Raw genomic sequence first — 8,501 nt, 5'->3', positions numbered from 1 at the left:
CGCCAGCCAGAGACCTCTGAGCCGGGGGCGGGGAAGCAGGCAGCCAGCAAACCGCCCGGGCTTCGGGGCGGGAAAGGAGGGGCTGCAGAGGAGGCCGAGGAGTCCCGATTTCTAACAGCCTTTAGCTTCGAATTCTAAATCCGGACCTGTTTGGGGCGTCCGTTTGAGAGGGTTTCTCTTTCTCCCTCCTTCCCAAAGTGCCCCCGGGGACGGAGTGGGGGAGTGCGGGGCGCTCCAAGGCGCGCTCCCACGCGCGCACACCCAGCCCCAGGCTTCCCCTTTCTTCCCTCTCTCCACTCCCCACGCCTTGCCGTGAACCGACTCCAGAAGCCCCTCTCCGAGGCGCGAGTTTGGTTTGGTTGTGGCAGGGGCTTTGCAGCTGTCCGGAAGGTGAAGTCAGCCTTGTGTCCGGAGGAGACACTGGAGAGGCAGGGTCGCTGCGCCCTCCGGCTGCTACGTCGCTGCGCCGGATCCTGCCATCCTTCCGCAAGGGGTGAGAGCGGGAACGGCCCTGCCCTGCCCTCCAGGTATCAGCTAGCCTGGAGGCTGGAGCGCAAGGTAACGCTCCAGGCAGTGGCACTCGGGTCCCCGCACACGGGCGAGCCCTCCGCAGTTCAGTGGACAGACCCGAAGGACGCGGCTGCCGAGTCCGCGAGGCAAGGACCAGGCATCTTCCCGCGTCTCACTCCAGCTTGCGGACTGTGACTTTCCATCCCAGTATCAGACAACAAGTCCGCGAGTAACCGAACATCCTTTCCAGTCCATGGGTGGGGTGTGGAAAGGGCGTAAAACTCCAAAATTGCTCCTCCGCTGTGAGCGAGCTGCCCCGGGGCTCTGCCTGACTGCGGCGCGAAGCCTGGGAGAACAAACCCGGTTCCCTCCGTCAAGAAATTTCCATGTAAGTCCAAGAAAGTCATATGATCGAGAAGTTCGGCAGCGGCAGCGAGGACCCCAGTGTCTGGTAAAGAAAACCTGAGGGTGGGGTGTACCGGACGCCGGCTTTTCGGGGTTCCGACCCCACCCACCTTATGTTGTAACTTACAAGCTTAGAGACCTGTTGCAAGGAACAACTGAGTGGGTCTTCCCCCACCTCTGGCACCCGGGTGATCCAAAGCCCAGGCACCCCTGGCGGAGAGAGAGGCCACGGTGCCACTGGCCGCGGCCTCTGGCCTTCAGAAACAGTATATTACAAAGAAAAAGCAGTTTAAACCTCACATTCAGCATAGGGAAAACTGAAGGATGCCAGGCTCGGGGACTTCTTCCAACAGAGTGGCGATTCCCCGAATATGAAGGAAAACAATCATCAAATTAAACTGAAGGGAAAACTGAGCTTCCACCACAAAGACACAGCAGATAGTTGCAAGTTGGATTCCTTCGGGCCTCTTCCTTTCCTAAGGCTAAAACAATGCTAAGGCAAAAGTCTTCTTGCAGCCGTCTCCGCCCCTCCGAGATAAATACTTTCCCAATTCCCCTCCACCCTGTACACACACCCACGCCCGCAGCAGCTGATTTTTGTCTCCTGCAATAACTCGATTTAAATGCTTTGCTTTTACTCTTTATTATCACTATCATTTGTGTGAAGCCCTCTTGCCTGCTCTTGGTCACCAGCAGGAGCAAGCCCTCCCTCCTTTCCCCCAAGCCTCTGGGCAGCAGAAGCTAACTGGGAACTCTCTGCAGCTGGCGGCAACGCCACGTGACTGTGAGCCGATCACCAGCACCCAGAGTCACTCTAGCTTTCCCCAATACACTTTACGCCCACGCACTGTGGAGGTGCGAGAGAGGTTGCTCGGTGCGGTGCTATTCGAGGCAGATGCAGAGAGCGCCCTGGAGTAAGCTCTCCAATCCTAGAGCTGCGCGGGACCCTGACTGAAGGCGGAGGGGGCGGGAGGGGGGTGCTATTGCTATATTTAGACTCCCTATGGAGTTTCTGTGCAGGGACTTTCAGGGTGAAAGATCTAGAGACTTAAAATGACTCGTGTGCCCGCTTTAAACGTCAAAATCTTGGCCTTTCTGCAAGCAGTAAAATGAAAACCACTTCCTCTTAACTTAGCTGTTTTCCTTGTTGCAGACTTCTACTTTCGCTGGGTAGGTAAAGTCACTTACATTTCTCTGGCGCCGCTGGGCCCCGCATGCAGGCAAGAAGTCTCAGGAAGGCAGGACACAGGGACACGTTTCCCTGGAAGACAGCCAGCTGCTTAATTTCTGAGTGATGCTTTTCTGGGGTGCAGCAATAATTCTAGTGAAACTGTGTTATTGATTAAGCAAATGCCATTTAAGCTCAATTAGAAGAAGAAGAAGAAGAAGAAGAAGAAGAAGAAGAAGAAGAAGAAGAAGAAGAAGAAGAAGAAGAAGAAGAAGAAGAAGAAGAAAAAGAAGAGGAGGAGGAGGAGGAGGAGGAGGAGGAGGAAGAAGAAGAGGAAGGAGAGGAAGGAGAAGAAGAAGAAAAGAAAGAAAGAAACCGGTTTCTGGTAGTGGTTTTGAGCTGCTGGGAAGGACCTTTCGCTTTTGTCTTCTAGAGTATTTGGATACACAGCGCAGGAAAAGAGGACCCGCTCAAGTTTTCGCGGGTAGTGTATGAGAGTTACTAGGAATCCAACAACCTGGCTTCCTAGTTCACTGTTCCTTCCACCCATCCATCTGCATCTCCAGCAAAGGATGGATAAAAGAGCACACGGTTCTGGGGTTTTGTATCAATCTCTCTGACTGCAACCACTGGAAAAGACTGGCTTAGCTCTAACCATCCTACCCTTGAATGCCTAGGAAGAAAAAGCCAAGTGAGGCTGTGCCAGCCTCTCCTACAAGAGTCTCTGTTTGCACCTTGCTTTATTTGCTACCTGCTAACTTCCCTCAAAAGACGGGAATTAACTTCGGAGAAAATAAAGTGTTTGTGATTAAGCTTTGTTGTTGTTCCTTTGAATACACATGTTGCTAGGAAACTGCCTTTTATTAGTTCATTTTGCTGAAATATTAAAATTCAAATATAAGAAAAGAAGATAGGTATACTGAGCAGTGAGTAAAACAACAGTGTATATTCTATGCATTATAATTACATTAGAGCATTATGAAGAGGTAGAGGTAAAGGCAAATGTTAACTGCTAGTGTAAAGTATGTGAGTTGATTGGCCCTCCCCATCTTTTGAGATGTTTGCTTTTACTCATTCATTCTCTTAAGATGCTTGCCTGAAATTTATGACCTTGGAAACATTTTCTGAAGTCTACATGGATATGGTTTCAATTGAACATAGTTTCTAGAGATATTTTGTTTCAATGTGTTTCTTTTTCTTTTTTGGAGATGGGGTGTTGCTGTGTTGCTCAGGCTGGTCTCAAACTCCTGAACTCAAGCAATTCTTCCACCTCAGCCTCTCAAAGTGCTGAGATTACAGGCGTGAGCTCCTGGCCTCAGTGTGTTTTCTATTCCATTGTATTATCCTTCTGAAAGGTACTCGGAAATAATAATATTTAAAATTCTATACATGAGTTAGAGATGCACAAAAAAAGGCTTTCCATGCCCATAAGAGGCCTAGAATAACTGGATCTGGACCAGTTTCACGAAGCGTCAATGACCCATTACCCTCCCACTTTCCTTCTTCATGCTTACCCATTTTCTCATTTGCCCCAATCTCCTACTACAAGATATGCCCCTACCAAGTCATGTTCATGATTCTGATCAACTAGTGAGTGATAGAAGTGCCACTCTTGAGTGATATGGATGCATTTTGATCCAGTGTGAAATTCCTGGGCTAATCAGAGAGGGAATGATAAATAGAATTATTAAACCCTATAATAAAAAGGAAATGCATGTGACATGAGTCTGCTTGGGAAAATAATGAAGGGGCAAATATAAAACTAAAAAAGTAGAAAATAACAAACAAGAAAATGCACTAATGGAGAAATGGAAATTCATGATTGGCTGCTGTTTAATGATGTGCACAGGGCTCAGCAATTTGCCTTGTAAGTGTAGAGGTAGAACTGAAGTCTCCAGACTCCTGAATATAAGTCCCTTTAAGCTACACCACCCTTCTCCTTAGCTTTTATTTCCTTCCAATCAGGCTGTAACCAAACCAATAAGCATAGCAACTATATTGCATTTCATAGACATCATAATCATTGGTTCAGTAAACATATTTATCTCCTACTACTATTTTAAATGTATCAGCATAATATACCACTTGTTTTGATCAGTCATCAACAATTCTTATCTCTAAGAGATATCATACAAGTTTTTCACGCTGTTTCTTCAACAAGCAGAAATTAATCAGAGAATCCAGGACAACACCAGAGATCCTATGAGCCTCACCAGACTGCGTGAGAGTAATAACACAGTAAGAGTCCCAGGCCTACCTCACACAGCAAGTGGGACATTGTTCCTCAGAACAGCCTTTGCCTCAGGGACGCAGAAAGGAGGCAGGTGTGAATGAGTGTGGCTGTAAGGAAAGGCTGGTAGAGAAATAGTGCAGAAAGGGCTCAACAAGTTCTCACCATTTTTATTCCAGCAGCTAACAAAATTAACATTTCTAGGAATTACTGAAATATTGTGCCGACCACAATTGTTGAGGCAAAATAATAGCAAATACTTATCATGTGTTTTGTATGTGTTAGGCACTGTGGTTTACAGTAATTATTTCAGGCCAGGTGTGGTAGCTCACGCCTGTAATCCCAGCACTTTGGGAGGCCGAAGTGGGAGGATCACTTGAGATCAGAAGTTCAAGACCAGCCTGGCCAACAGAGTGAAACACCATCTCTACTAAAAAATACAAAAATTAGCTGGGCGTGGTGGCAGGTGCCTGTAATCCCAGCTACTCAGGAGGCTGAGGCATGAGAATCGCTTGAACCTGGGAGGTAGAAGTTGTAGTGAGCCAAGATGGTGCCACTGTACTCTAGCCTGGGTAACAGAGTATGAGACTCTGTCTCGAAAAAAAAAAAAATTCACTTGATTGTGACAATAGTTTCATAAGTAAGCACTACAATCATATCCAATTTACAGGCGGAGAAACTGAGGTGTAGACAAGTTAATTTTTTTAAAACTAAAAAGTAGCTGAGGCAGGGCAAAAACACAACCAAAACTAGATTTTTAACTACTAATCTATATCAGCTTTTGAATAAAAAATACTTAGCCTATTATTGTGTATTAATAATCTTAATGGTTTTTTGTTACAAATGAAAAGCACTGGAAAGTTTCTATTGGTTATCTTGGAGGAGGATTTGAGGTTTTATTCTAAACACAAAAATAGCTTCAATATTTCTGTTCACTTTTCCTGTGGAAGTAGGAGTTCCCCTGCATAGGTACACTTCTGTGTTGAAATTTAAAAAATAGTCCCAAGTCTCATAGTATCAATTTCTTGAAACTGTATTTACATTTTGATCTTTTTCTTAATGCTATTCTCAGCTTTATTTATAAAACCCTGTTAATTCTATTTGGCCATACCTGATTTCGTTTTTTTCTGACATGTTAATATATCAGCACTACTCTCTATCTTTTAGCTAACTATTTAAACATGTCTTTCTGGGAATAATCTGAATAGAGTCATTTGAACCTTTTAAGATCCATATATTTAGAAACTATGTGAAGAGGTTGCCACAGAAAGCAAACATCTCCTTTAAGCTAGTGTACCAGAAAATTCTGTTACTAGTCTGTGCCCCCTAGTGGTACTGACATTTTACCATTGTTTTTAAAAAGGAAATTAAGAAAGCTTCTTTTATGAAGTTCTCAAAACTTACTAATCTCTTCAACAAGTAATCTTCAATTATCAGGTGCCAGCTACCTGGAGTGGAGCAAAGATGAAAGACAGTCCTGATTCTTGTTATGTTCATAGACTAGTGGGGGAGATGGATAAATGAGCAAGTAATTGTAACATGGTGATGAGTTCACAGAGGTTTGCACAGAATGTTACAGAAGCTACAGAGGTTCCTAAAAAATGTAATAGCTGAGCTAAATCTTGAGGAATAACTAGACTTTGGTGAAGACATGAGGGATAACTCAAAGAGAAAACATTTGAGAAGATGTGATGGAGTCTTGCTCTGTCACGCCTGCTGAAGTGCAGGCACAATCTCAGCTCACTGCAACCTCCACCTCCCAGGTTCAAGTGATTCTCTTGCCTCAGCACCCCCCGAGTAGCTGGGACTACAGGCACACGCCACCATGCCCAGCTTATTTTTGTATTTTTATTGGAAACAGGGTTTCACTATGTTGACCAGGCTGGTGTTGAACTCCTCACCTCAAATGATCCACCCACCTTGGCCTCCCAAAGCGATGGAATTACTGGTGTGAGCCACCAGGCCCAGCCAGAGAGATGTGAAATTTTGAGAGCTGATCATACTTTGAGAATAACAAGTAGTTGGACTCTACTGAAGCTTAGTTGCTTTTGGAGGTGTAGCTATAAGCAGGAGGCAATAGAAGTAAGATAAGGGTTGTATGACAAAGTCTTGGCAAGAACTTTGGATTTTATCCTGACATGAGTGGGGAGATCCACTGAAGAATGTTAAGCCAGAAATACTACATGTCACTACTTCTACTTTCAGAAAAGGCTTGATATAGATTGTATACCTACAAGTGGCACACACTGTTCCAAGTGGAGACTCAAAGATGAAAACGATACGGTGTCTATGCTATAGGTTAGTGAAGCTACCAATCCATGGCAGATGTTAAGTCTAACTTCCAATTTCAGGCACAAATATCTGAGTGAATGATGGTATCATTTACTCAATCAGTAAAGATTAAGGAGAAGGCAGTCTGACGAAGGGAAATATGTTCAATTTTCTATTGAGTTTGACATACCTGTTGAGACAGCTCAGTGGAGATATCTAGTTGACGCTTGGATATATGGATCTACAGATCAGGGGGAGCTAGAAATTGAAATTCAAGAATCATCAACCTATATTTATAATGTATGAAATCAACAAGTCGGAATCAAATTACTTGGGGAAGCATGTAGATTTGCTTAAAAAGGAAGAGGCCTGAGAACCCAACCCTAGTAAGCGTGACCATTTGGGATAAGAGAGAAGGAGCAAGTAGGGAAAGAGACTGAAATAAAGAAAGCTAAGTAACCACTGAGGACCACTGCTACAATAGAGAGAGAGAAAAAAAAGGAGCTTCAATACGGAAATGCCTGAAAGAAATCAAATAAGGTAAGGATTTTTGATTTAGCAACAAAGAGATCATTTGAAGAAATTGTTTTTATTTTTATTTCCTTGCAGAATTGTAGAAATAGAAATCAGATCAAAGTGAGCAAAGAAACAATTTGAAGATAACGGAATGGAGATAATTATTTTAAAGTGGGAGAAGCAAGCAGAAGATTTAGGTTTGAAGAAGGCACTAGACAAAATCATGTTGATTCACTTGAGATTTGAGTGGCTGTTGCAGCCACTGTCACAGGTCCCAAGGCTGAGCCTGCACTGGTGTTTGGACAACTAAACTGCAATTTTGACAGACACTATTTCATTGTCAATTGTGAGGCCTGCAACAACGTGGACATCTTTTATTGATTTTATTGAGTAATAACATTTTAATAAAAGCCATTATATTTTATTTCTAACATTTCAAAAAATTCTATTTAATAAGTATGCATTTTTCATGTTTAGTTTTACCAAGAAGGAAAATACATGGTAGATAAACTACATTTTTGTTTGATTTTATTTGTAATCAAGGATGAGGCACTGACCAGATCAGAAAAAGGAAGTCAATACCTGCTAAGTATTCAACACAGTTTTCAACAGTGCTACTGAAAGCTGCAGGCAGTACTGTGAGTCCCTCAGACAAGTCAGGGATTGGCAAGAGTGGGGTCATCAAGTTTCTGGAGTTTCAATAAGATATTTGCTTTTATCTTATATATACATATTAGCTTTCTGCATAAAATTATATTAACAGAAATGCTATTAAAGTTGTTTTTGCAAAACCACCAAGCTACAGAATGGTCCTGTTTGTTGGAGTATTTAGAATACTTCCCACCTTTTTTTGAGTCATGGCTCAGCTACAAAATGACAAGGCTCATGGCCCACTAAGACAAAAGGAGGAGGCCAGTGATAGCCAGAGGTGGTGGGCTTGAGTTTTTGGCTATCCTGGGTCTGCAGCAGTGACTGGATTCTCTGGATTATAAAAAAGCATTAGGATTTAAACACTACAACCTGTGGGCCTTGTATAGGAATCATGAAAGTAAAAACAGTTCATTGGAGCAAGAGGCAAATGTCCTGAAAAAGAAAGGGAATGTGAGATTGCAATCAACTTGAGTTTTACCACTCTGGTGTAAAATTTTGTTGATATACAATACAGGGACTGTGACATAAAGGGAGTATTACTTGGCATGTTTTCAAGTTTCTGGTTTCCTTTTTGCATGTTATTTTGTATCTAAGACTGAAGATTTTTTTTTTTTTTTTTAAAGAGAGAGACACAAAGTTGAAAATTGTTTTAAGGAAGAAGATATATTTTGTTGTGAATAGGAAGATTAAAAATGAGAAAGAAGCAGGGGTCCACAGACCCAATATTAGTTTTGATGACAAAAATCAGAA

General features: G+C 43.1%; 1 long non-coding RNA gene across 1 annotated transcript in view; it reads left to right on the top strand.

Moving 5' to 3' along the window:
- Positions 1-7,886, top strand: part of LOC140708898 (uncharacterized) — a 48,860-nt gene extending 40,974 nt beyond the window's left edge. Inside the window, exons 2-3 of the long non-coding RNA XR_012089220.1 lie at positions 4,248-4,403; positions 6,175-7,886. This is a non-coding gene — a long non-coding RNA (uncharacterized lncRNA). The remainder of the gene's footprint in view (positions 1-4,247; positions 4,404-6,174) is intronic.
- Positions 7,887-8,501: the final 615 nt, after the last annotated feature.

This window comes from Chlorocebus sabaeus, chromosome 17, assembly GCF_047675955.1.
Source record: "Chlorocebus sabaeus isolate Y175 chromosome 17, mChlSab1.0.hap1, whole genome shotgun sequence".
NCBI classification, from domain to species: domain Eukaryota; kingdom Metazoa; phylum Chordata; class Mammalia; order Primates; family Cercopithecidae; genus Chlorocebus; species Chlorocebus sabaeus.
This window is presented reverse-complemented; position numbering and strand designations above follow the sequence as displayed.